A 12,607-nucleotide genomic window follows, 5' to 3' on the forward strand; every position below is an offset into this window, starting at 1 on the left:
GGTACACAGTATAAAACAAATTGACACCACTAAGAATTTCAGGAATGAAGTCGGAGGTTGAAAGAGGTGGATTTGGGGTGTATTAACGGGGGTAGAAAAGATCAAGGTTGTGGATGGGGGAAGATAAGAGATGGTGGTGAACAGCTGTTTTAAAGACCTGGAGGGATGAGTGGGATTGAAAAGAGTGATGGAGTTTGTTCCAGAGGTGGGAAAAAAGATGAAGGTGAGCAGAGAGTCTTGATTTTGGCAGTTTCACCAGAAGAGGGTTGCAGGCAGATCTTATGCGTCCTGCAGGAATATTTGGGGGACAGAGCACAGATAGAGCTGGGGGAGCAAGGCCGGGGAGGAGCCGGTAGAAGACAGAAAGACCACCAACCTGCCTGCGATGAGAGAGTGAAAGGCCCACAGAATCAGCTTCATTGTGGGAGATTCCAATGATCCTGAAAGCTTTGGTTTCTACAGCGTGAAGCCGAGCTAGGTGTGCGGCAGGTACACCGGCCCAGGCGGGAGAGCAGTATTCCATTAAGCTGCGGATGAAAGCCTTGTATGTGGTGAGGAGCTCAGAGATGCCAAGGGAGGACTTTGCACGACGGAGGATGCCCAGTCGGCGACTGGCTTTTGAGGCCAGCTTGGAAATGTGGTTTTCCCAGGAAAGATCATGGCAGATCGTGAAACCCAAAAAACTTGTGACACAACTTCTTGGACAGGATTGTTGAGAAAGTAGATGGGAGGGTTGTCCAGACGGTGAAAGACATGTTCCACTTGTTTGACCCGTTTGTGATTTTGTCCAGGTCTGCAGAGAGTGAAGAGGCTGCTACCTGCTGATCTGAGGGTTGAGATATGGAGCGGCAAAGAGTTAGAGAGGATTTTCCAGAGAGTTGAAAAGATCATTGATGAATACCAAAAAAAGCACAGGGCCCATAACACTTGAGGAAATCCAGCCTGAACAGGAAGGGGACATGAGAGAATTCCATTCAGGGCCACATGTTGACTACGACCGGAGAGGAAGTCCGCAAGCCATGCGTGGAGGTTTCCATGGATACCATAGGAGGAGAGTTTGGTGAGCAGAGCGGGGTGCCAGACCGTATCGAAGGCACGTGATATGTCAAGGAAGACAGCTCTGATTTCCTGTTTGGCATTGAGGACCTCCATCCAGTGTTGAGACAGCAGAAGCAGCATGTCCAGAGTCGAATGACCTGGTCTGAATCCAAATTGATGATCGGAGATCAAGCCATTGGAGAATAGGAAGGATTTAATATCGGAAGCAATGATGGATTCCACGACCTTGCTGATAATTGGGAGCAGGCTGATTGGTCTGTAGTTGCAAGGATCTGTTTTTGCACCATCTATCTATAATTCCAGTAATCTCTGTGTGTATGTTTGTATGTTTGTATGTTTGTATGTTTGTATGTCTGTATGTCTGTGACCGCTGTTTCTCGACAACCACGGGTCCGATATACTTTAAACTTGCCAGGTATATTGCTGGGGACCCGAGGATGTGCCTTTTCAAGGTTTCATATTAATCGGACAAGTAGTTACCGAGCTATGTCCAAAAAACGATTCAACCAATCAGAGAGCAGCGAGCTATCACGTGTGCCGAACGTGGCGAACAGACTCTGCCTCGGACGGCACATTTGAGAGCGTATTCATTTATTTCACGTTGGAAAACTATGTTGCCGTTAAACTATGTTTTAAAACTAATTAAAACTAATTTGCGATTCATTCGCTTTCCTGCGCGTTTGTGCACGCGATGGCGATTTCTTTACCAAACTCCGCAAGCCGTTCGCTTTGGACCAAACCATTTCATGTAAATAGAGGGGGGGGATTGTCACCGTACTCGCAAGCCGTTCGCTTTGGACCAAACCATTTCATGTAAATAGAGGGGGGGGGGGGATTGTCACCGTACTCGCAAGCCGTTCGCTTTGGACCAAACCATTTCATGTAAATAGAGGGGGGAGATTGTCACCGTACTCGCAAGCCGTTCGCTTTGGCTTTGCGAATGGACCAAACCATTTCATGTAAATAGAGGGGGGGGGGGATATAATTTTAGATATATATATAGTACGGGCATGCCCTAGTTTTGTGTAAAACGGTAATTTTCTTGGCTGATTTCAAGCAGTTGTGAGATGACCTTGAGCAAAGAGAGGGTGAAGAGAACAGAGAGAGGGTGTGAAAGGGTGGCAGAGTCGGATTTTAGGACCCAGTGGCTGTCTGGTCATATGTTGATGTCGTATCGTCGATTTTAGGACTCAGTTGGCCATTTTTGGCCAACTGGGTCCAAAAATCAGTTGCAGAATCAGTCGAGATTTGACAGAAACTTCTCCACCTTGTCAGGAGAGAAGGCCACAGAGTCCAGGAGCAGCTGCATTTGATTGGGTAAGGTGGGTACAGAGAGAGATGGGTTTGGGACACAAGATTTTGAGGCAAACAGAGTTGATCTTTCTGGTGGTGGGTGGTTCATGTTCAGCGACCCAGCTGCTGGTTGTATCATTCTTCTGTGGACACATCTGCCGCTGATGCAATGCCTCTCCAGAACCAGTTATCTGGTATTCATTTTGCCGACCTCGGAAGGATGAGCAGGCTTCGTCAACCCCACCTGGCGTTAATTCAGTGGGATTCGAACTCAGGACCTTAGGATACCAAGCCCGTCACCCTAACCATTAGGGATTAGGCCAACACCAGGTGATATTGTTCCGGTGAAAAGCACAGAATATCCTTGCACTTTAAAAAAATAACTCGCAATCTTCTCCAAAAAGAAGTTGAAATTGACGAAAGTATTTTGTCTCCACAATTCTTTATTTCACTGTTAATATTACAGAACCTTTGTTTTTGATTCAGAACTTAATATATCCTTTTAAATCAGGAAATAAAAAGAAATGGGATTGACAAATTATTGACACCCGAGACTTAATATTTGGTAGCACGTCCTTTGGACAAAATAACTGCAGTCAAGCATTTCCTGTAGCCATGGATGAGCTTCCTACACCTCTCTACTGGCAGTTTGCCCCACTCTTCTTGTGCAAACTGCTCCAGTTCTCCCAGATTTGAAGGGTGCCTTCTCCCAACTGCTGTTTTCAGATCTCCCCACAGGTGTTCAATGGGATTTAGATCTGGACTCATTTCTGGCCACTTCAGTACAGTCAAGCGTTTTGTCTTGAACCATTCCTGGGTGCCTTTTGAAGTGTGTTTGGGGTCATTGTCCTGCTGCACATCTAATACGCTACACATCTAAACAAAAACAAAAACACATATTTTGGGGTACAAAACACATCTAAAATACCGGTGCACTAGAATTTTCGATTTAAACTTTTTCTTGAAGAAAACAGCGACGAATAGGTGTTTAGAGAAACCAAATGTATTCATTAAAGTAATTTTAAGTTCGTCACACGACACTGCGATTTGAAGAATGCTGACGACGCAATGAAATGAATGAGGGAAGGGGAGGATAAAGGAGACTGGGAGTGTCCGAGGCGTGATGAAAAAATAGGAAAACAAGTTTTCAGTTCATGTTCCCATATTTATCTGAGATTTTCGAATGTTTTTTTCCCTATATTAAAATTTGTTGATTTCTAAGATACCACCGGCCGTTATAACGGAACCATGCCAATCCACAAACTCTGAGTAATCATAATGTCGATGTAAAATCAAGAGTAAAAGCGAAAAGTCGTAATGTCTTTTTAACTTACGTTATTTTCCAGATCAGTAATTGTAAGATATCGAGTTCTGACAATGTGTTGATCAATTATATCCGCAGTGCTACTTGGGTTATATATCCACTTTATTTTAGCTCGGATGGTACAACTACCGCGTTCGCACATGTAAGGATCGATGCCACAACGAAGGTCAGCGAATTTGTCAAAGTGATGAAGATCAGTGTCTATATTTATTGTGTAAACTAAATGCTCAGGTTAACCTAAAAAAACAAGGACTGAACCACGTAAATGTTTGTGGACGACGGCGACGGCGAGCGATCGCGGCGAGGTGCCTTCGGTACGTCTTGACGTCATGCCGTTCGGAACGACCTGAGCTGGTGCTCCCTCTGCTGTGTTTTACCGCCACTCCCTCTGCTGTGTTTTATCGCATCCATTGCCGTCTTTTCGCTCTCGATCTCACATTCTCACTTCATTCTCGTTGGATTATTCGTCCGGTAGACGTCTCTGAACAGATCTACTTGTCTTTTGAGAAGTAAGGCCTCTGATGAAGCTTTTTAGCCGAATAATTGCCTAGTATTTCCACACCATTACTCTCGCATACATTATTATATTGTACTGCACTGTAAGTGTAACGTACTGTGTTTACTTGGCAGATTTACCATGCATTATATTTACCATTATAAATTTATTAAATTACGATCTAACCTTCCTTAATGGGAACAATATGCAGGGGAAGAGGTCAATCTGTGGTTGTGGTAGTGGTGGTTGTATGTTTGTTTGTTGAAACATGTAATGTTGATGATTTTAGGCGTGCTGGATGGTTTGTGAAGGAGTTGAGGTGATGTTGGAGAAAACCTTGAAATATTTTGCCTTGGCCAAGGCTTGTGGATGAGACTCCTGGTGGATGATATGATTTTGGTTTCTGTGGATTGTAATACCATAAGGATGTAATTATTTGCCAAACTGGGATTAACTTTGGAGTATAAGCTGTACCTCTGACCATTTCGTGTGTGTGTATCGTGTGACATACATTTATATATATATATATATATATATATATATATATATATATATATATATATATATATTTATATATATATATATATATAAATATATATATATAATTATATATACATACATACATACATACATACATACACACGTACACGCATACAGTCGTGGCTAAAAATATTGGCACCCTTGCACTTTTTTCAAATAATGCACCATTTCTTCCAGAAAATTGTTGAAATTAAAACATCTTTTAGTATCCACATTTGTATTTCTTTGTTTTGCAGTGGAACAAAACAAACAAAAAAAAGCTGAAAAAAATTGCTTAATCGTAGCTTATGCCACACAGAAATCCTAAAATGACCTGGACAATATTATTTGCACCTTTCAGACTGGTTGGTTGTTGTGTTGGTTGTTGGCTTTTGGCTTAGCAGTTAGGGTGCCAGCTTGGGATCCGAGGATCCTGGGTTCGAATCCCGGTCGATCGCTGAATTAATGCCAGGGGGGTTGACTCAGCCTGTCATCCTTCCGAGGTCGGCAAATTGAGTACCAGCTTGCTGGGATGAATGATCATGGTGTGTACCCAGATTTAGAATAGGTACACCGTATCCCTGCGCATCGTAAGAGGTGACCAAGGGTTGGCGTCAGGAAGGGCATCCGGCCATAAAAACATTGCCTCAAACAGGGAACCATGATTGTCATGGGGCCCGCAAGGCTAACCCCCGCTCTAGCGGGGAAAATGGCCTTAAAACGATCATTCATTCATTCATTCTTTCAGAAGTTGTTAGAAATAATTAGATTTCAAGCAGGTGATTCTCCATTACTTTGGAATTGAACTCACGTGTGGCGAGTTGCAGGTGCCTGCAATATAAAAATCACTCATTCAACCAGTTTGAATAGAGAAAAGGAGTCATTCTGCTGTTTTGTGTCACTGTGTGTACCGCAATGAGCATGGGAAATGAAAGAAAACCAGAGAATTGTCCGAGGAAGTCAGAAACAAGATTGTAGCCAAGCATGGACAATCTCAAGGCTTCAAGTCCAACGCCAGAGACCTTGATGTTCCTGTGTCCACCATACACAATGTTATCAGGAAGGTTAAGGCCCATGGCACTGTAGCCAACCTCCCTGGACGTAGCCGCAAGAGAAAACTTGATCGTAGATTGCAGCGAAGCATTGTTTGAATGGTGGAGAAAGCACCTCGATCAACTGCCAAGCAGATTCAAGCTGACTTCAGAAACAGGGTACGACAGTTTCAACAAGGTGCCATCTGTCGCCAAATCAATGAAAGGAGACCCGGGAGGATCCCACTGCTGCTGAGAGAGAGACATAAGAAAGCCTGACTGGAGTTTTCCAAAACACACTTGAACAAGCCAAAATCCTTCTGCGAGAATGTCCTGTGGACAGATGAGACCAAATTAGAGCTTTTTTATAAAGCACATCATCACTATGTTCACAGAAAACAAAATGAAGCCTTCAAAGAAAAGAACACCTTCCCTACAGTCAAACATGGAGGAGGTTCAGTGATGATTTGGGGTTGCTGTGCTGCCTCTGGCACTGGGTGCCTTGAATGTGTGCATGGCATCATGAAATCAGGAGGTTACAAAGGCATTTTGGAGCACAATGTTCAAACCAGTCAGAAAGCTGGGTCTCCGTCGAAGGTCATGGGTCTTGCAGCAGGACAATGACCCCAAACACACTTCAAAAAGCACCCAGGAATGGTTCAAGACAAAACGCTGGACTGTTCTGAAGAGGCCAGCAATGAGTCCAGATCTAAATCCCATTAAACATCTGTGAGGAGATATGAAAACAGCAGTTGGGAGAAGGCAACCTTCAAATCTGGGAGAACTGGAGCAGTTTGCACAAGAAGAGTGGGGCAAACTGCCAGTAGAGAGGTGTAGGAAGCTCATTCATGGCTATAGGAAGCATTTGCCTGCAGTTATTTTGTCCAAAGGATGTGCTACCAAATATTAAGTCTCGGGTGTCAATAATTTTGTCAATGCCATTTCTATTTATTTTCTGATTTAAAAGGATGTATTAAGTTCTGAATCAAAAACAAAGGTTCTGTAATATTAACAGTGAAATAAAGAGTTGTGGAGACCAAATACTTTTGTGAATTTAAACGTATTTTTAGGGAAAATTGTGAGTTATTTGAAAAAAAGTGCAAGAGTGCCAATATTTTTGGCTACGACTGTATATATCTATATATATATATATATCTATATATATATATATATATATATATATATATATATATATATATATATATATATATATATATATGTATATATATGTATATATACAAGATGTTGTTTGGCCGAGCGGATGACACCGCGGCCCTAACAGTTACCCCGACTAACCTGATTCCTGAACGTTGGCCGAATCGCGCCACAGATATTCAATGGGGAAAAGACTAAAGCGAACGAATGTAAAGAGGAAGAAGAAGAAGACATACAGAAGAGTAACAGGATTTATTATCTACACACACTAAGCAAAAGGGGCAGTCAAGGTTACATACAGGGAAAATGGAAAAAAACAGGTGACACAGTGCAAATTTTAACTTATACAAGCTTACTTATACCCAGGGACAAGACAAAAGACAGACTATGAACACACTTACACGGGGGATGATGATAGGAATGGCAGGAGGTGGATGGCTGGAGGGGGAGGAAGGGTCAGGTCCCTGCAAACGGCAGGGCTGGAGGTGACAGCTCCGACTCCTCGCGTTCTTGGCGGGAAAACCTCGGTGGCGTCGACGCAACTCCTGGTGTCCCTTTTTGTGCTCCTCCTCAACTCAACCCTCACAAGGCTTGCTGTCTTTCTTGGCTTCACTCTGCCTCACTCCGCCTCACTTCTCTTTACTTCTCCCACTCTCTTTTGTAACCAACTCTCTTTCCGCCACCAACCACCAACCAACGTTCTGACGCGCCTTTCTTTGCACGTCTCTCGCTTGGTCCAACCACTCCTTTCTCTCTTGCTTGGTCCAACCACTCCTCGGCTCTTGCGCGCGCGCTTTTATAGCGCCTCAGGTGATCAAGCCGCCGGCCTTTAGGACACGCCCCTCGGTGAGCTCGCTTCGGCCCTGATTGGTGGGCACAGGCCCTCTGACTCCACCCTTGATGACGATGGGTGGGCACGCCCTTCTTCCCCGAGCTGAGCACATGCTTAATGGTGGTTTTGGGGCGAAATCAACAACCCACAGCTGCAGCAAGCCTGGCAAACTGCCCAGTGCAGTTGGCAATTGAGGCTTGGAGGGGATGTGGTTAGCAATTGACTATAGGCAATGACGCAGTTGGAAATGGAGGTTTTGGGAATGGGAATGAAAGGGGATCTATCTTATTTCACTTGGTGCAATGGAGTATTTCAATTAATGGAAGACAAAGCCTTAACCTAATACACAGAATAAGGAAATAAACTACTGAACAGGGATATTATGGTGTCCTTCATGTATGCTTTATGGAACTAACTACGGGAACGCCCTTTGGCCTTTATACAACACTGGAGCAAGGAGGGCGATACTTTACAACAATTTACACTACAACAACAACAACAAAAAAAATCCTCATATCCATAACACTGCACCCTCCTCCTCTTAGGCATGTCCCGGGCCTCTTACCTTAACTTTTAGTGTGGCACGTAGGTGTAGTTCCCTCTACATTTAACCTGACCCTGAGTGCGACAGTTTTAAAACATAAATAAATATGTCCCGCTGCTCCATTGCACCCTGCCTAACAGAATCACGCCCACAGCTAACCGAATTGCGGAATGTTCTTCAAACTATACATTGACGGTGGGGAGCATTATTTACAATTGACGCTACTTTTATTTACAAAACGCAACCCAGGACCTATGATTGTTCTTTCTGGGGGGGGGGGGGGGGGGGGGGAAGACAGTCTGCTCTGCATCGACGCACCATGAAAGCACCCAAAACGCACCGACGCACCCTCAAGCACCAATCGGTGCACAGTCACCATTGTTCAATAATAAAAATAAACCAACAACCCCTAACCCTGCTGGTGGTCTCTTGCTCTTCGGCTCCCTCTGCTGGCTATTTGCTTTCTTCCAGATGTTGTCATCTTCTTTGCTGGCGGCCTATTTACACTAATAAAATGCACCCAACGTGTCCATTTTTATTTATTTATGGCCCACAGGGGCCGACTGGTGTGGTTCACCTGTGGGGCATCGGTGCCCTGTGGCCAAGGTCCGCCAGCAAGATTTTGGGCCTTCATGGCCGGTGCCAGCAGAGGGGCCATGCCCAACCCATGGGGTCCATAAGTGGTGCTCAGCCACAGACATGTGGTCCATAATGTGGTGCATCGATGCAGACAGCTGTGGTTGCGAGAGGTTTGGGCGCACAATGGCCGACTCACGCACGCTCCCCTCGGCGCCCAGTGGCGCACAGGTCCTCATGTGGGAGACAAAAGGGGGAAAAGACAGATGAGCGAGGGGTAAGGTCACAAGGGTACACATCAAACAAGGCAATGCAAGGCGAAGTGCGTACGGAGAGCGAAGTGAGAAAAGCTCGTCCCTACTGTACGTCACCCCCCCTGTCACCTACTCTACCCTTGCCCTTACCCCATATTTACAAAATCTACACCTTTACAAATCCGTCACTACTGTCACATCTTCCCCATATTTCCCCTACACCAAATTCGTTCCCACAATCCCTCTAACCAAAATTTGCCATCACCCAATTCATCATCAATTCTCATAAGGAGGGAGAGATGGAACAACAAGCACAATGTCACACCCACGTCATGATGCGTCTCACATTCCAAACATTTGCATCATAAAAATAATAAAACATGGCATGGTGCGGAGTTACGTCACCTCAGGTGAGTGGATGTAGATGGTGCGAGGAGATTCTTAATCCTAACTACCTTCTAAATGACTTTAACACACTTTACACTACCCGGGGTCTTTCCCTGCCAATCCATTGGCCAACTTACACTATAGGTTCTAAAAACCAATTCCCATTGACCAAACTGTGGTGCTTCTCAATTTGGGGTCTCACTCCCCCGATGCAACTCCCTGTGCCCTTGCACAATTTCAGGACTGGGGCGTGTAGCTCTCCCAGCAGGCCTACCCACCTGCACACCTCCACCACTGCAGTTGCCACCCGAGCTTACCTAGCTCCTCACCCTAACCTATCTAATTGGGGAAGGCCCCTCCTGGCTCTGTCACCCCTTGGTGCCCTCTGGCACTGGGCTACCCGGGTCCGTCCTCCGGATCCTCGGGCCCCATCCACAACAACTCTACCGGCTCCCAGAGCCCACCTGCGGCCTCACCTGGCCGACATCCTCACAGTGGTGGAGTGCCCAAACCAACTACACACACTAACAGGCTACACGCCCAGCCATTTCCACAACACTAATGCACCCATCCAAATACCATTCTTTCACCTCGCACCACAGATGCCAATATCCAACCACAATTTACCTGTACCCTCTACCTAACACTTACACTACCCTCCCCAGGTATTCGTGATGGGGGTCCATCCTTCCCCCATTCACACCTTCGCACCATCCACTCCACTCCACAGTTTCCACCATACTCACTCCACGACCATCCATTCCAATACTACATATACTCCATACCATTTATTCCACACAACCATTCTCCATACACCTGTCGTTGCACACCTGTGCAATCACACCTGGTGCCACCTGCACCCTCCTTCCTTCCTGGACCGTTTGGTCAACACAACACACATCACCATCACTCCCTCATACACTGCTCCATCCACCTGTGCAATCACACCTTTTAACCATACACACGGCATCATCTAATCTACCTGTTGCCCTGCTAACTTAGTGCTCCCCGTCTCCCCTTTAAACTAAGCACATACAACGTCATTATCATCCACACTAACATACCTGCGTCCCCACTACAGGTATCATTGTCACTACCTAATCTTAACGTTACCTATTGTCATCTTCTCTAGATCCCTATCATTATATCCTAACCCTCCCGGGCTAGTTTTCACTGCCATAAACCCCATAACACTAGTGCTCCTTTGCCCCCGCTGTGAGAGATGGCAAAGTTGCCATCCCACCACATCGGGCATCTTCCACTACCAATTTTGCTCGTCCAAATTCAACAAATCAAAAATTTGCCAATCACTACCAATCCTCTGCCAATCATCACTCTGCCAATCCTTTGCCAATCATCAAATTTTGTTTTTCTAATTTCGGGGCCAAAACACTATCCTCATCATCACAGTCTACTCACTAGTGCCTCTCAGTGCGCCAATTCATCTCCAAAGCCCGGCTTCGTAAAGCCGAGCAATGAATGCGGGTTGTTTGGTGCCGGCGGCTGGATGCGTCCGGCATTCGGTGCAGGGAAGGACGCTTACCCGGGCCGAGATCCCACGCACCATCTCGGCACAGAGCCGTCCAATGGCCCGATCTCGACCTGCCGGAACGCCTCAACAAAAAGGGGTCGCCATGACAACCCTTCCTTTTGGGCTGCCCGCTCCGCCTAGTGGAGCACGGACGCGGCCGTTCCGAGCGAGGCCCAGCGTGGATCGCGTACGGCGGTTCTTTCGAAACCGCCGTGGTTCGGATCCCCGCTGGTCCTCGCGGCACGTGAAGCTGCCCAGCACGCACCGAGGGCCCGATTCGGCTATACGTCGCTCTAACCGCTAACCCGGTTAACGTCGATGCTTCACCTGCATGCTTACACCCCGCAGCCCGTTCCTTGCTCACACATCCAGCCGTTCCCATGCTCTTCGTCATTGCACCTTCTCTTACACACCCAGGTACACTCCTTCCGCTCACAGACTTGGTCACACACCTGACCACCGCACACCTTTGCGCACACTCGTCGTTCGCACACCTCACCAACACACCTCTTCGCGCCCCCTCCTCGGTCACCTCCTCTGTGACAACCACAGGTGTGCTCTCACTTGCACAGCCAATCACGTGCCTCACTACCAATTCCAGTGTGCATTCCCATACGCGCTCTACCATTCCAGGTGCGCATCCTTCCATTCCAGGTGTACATCCTCTCTCACCTGCCACAACCAACTCACGCTCCGTGTCACTCTCACTACTCTCACCTCCACACTCGGTCGCGCACTCACCCTTACTTTTGACAGCGCACTCTTTCCTCATGCACCCGTCCGTTACACACCGTTTTCACGCATCCTCTTGCGCACACTCTCCCGTTACATCCTCCGTAACACTCACCACAGGTGTGCATTCTTCCATTCCAGGTGTACATCCTCTTTCACCTGCCACAACCAACTCACGCTCCGTGTCTTTCTCACTACTTTCACCACCACACTCGGTCGCGTACTCACCCTTACTCTCGACAGCACACTCTTTCCTCATGCACCCGTCCGTTACACACCTTTCTTGCGCATCCTCTTGCGCACCCTCTCTCGTTACTCCCTCCGTAACACTCGCCACAGGTGTGCATTCTTCCATTCCAGGTGTACATCCTCTTTCACCTGCCACAACCAACTCACGCTCCGTGTCTTTCTCACTACTTTCACCACCACACTCGGTCGCGTACTCACCCTTACTCTCGACAGCGCACTCTTTCCTCATGCACCCATCCATTACACACCTTTCTCGCGCATCCTCTTGCGCACCCTCTCTCGTTACTCCCTCCGTAACACTCGCCACAGGTGTACATTCTCCCTTACTTTTGACAGCGCACTCTTTCCTCATGCACCCGAGAGTCGGACATTCTCGCACACCTCCTCCTTCGCACACCGTACCTGTCGCACACTTCACCAACGGCCTCTCACGAACACCCGGATCCAAATCAACCCCCAAGCCGACTGAAGCTCCCCTCACATCATATACATTTCCGAATATATCGCCACTCACCTTGGCACCTTGTCTCCGCACCTCCTTCGCCACCTGCAAACTCTTTATTTGGTTAGCGAGCACACCATCACGATTTGAGCACCGACCTTGTACATATTCCATCACCTCCTC

General features: G+C 46.8%; 1 protein-coding gene across 8 annotated transcripts in view; it reads left to right on the forward strand.

Moving 5' to 3' along the window:
• The first annotated feature begins 3,983 nt into the window (after positions 1-3,983).
• LOC137434968 (F-box only protein 46-like) overlaps positions 3,984-12,607 on the forward strand; it is a 115,336-nt gene continuing 106,712 nt past the window's right edge. For 2 of the 8 annotated variants that reach the window (XR_010985977.2, XM_068128238.2), the window contains exon 1: positions 3,990-4,185. The gene's annotated coding sequence lies outside the window, so the exon portion shown is untranslated. Of the gene's footprint in view, positions 4,186-12,607 lie in introns of all 8 variants that reach the window. The other 6 variants (XR_013624608.1, XM_068128245.2, XM_078784886.1 and 3 more) reach the window with 4 other exon arrangements.

Source organism: Myxine glutinosa, chromosome 9 (genome assembly GCF_964187855.1).
Source record: "Myxine glutinosa chromosome 9, kmMyxGlut1.1, whole genome shotgun sequence".
Lineage (NCBI taxonomy): Eukaryota > Metazoa > Chordata > Myxini > Myxiniformes > Myxinidae > Myxine > Myxine glutinosa.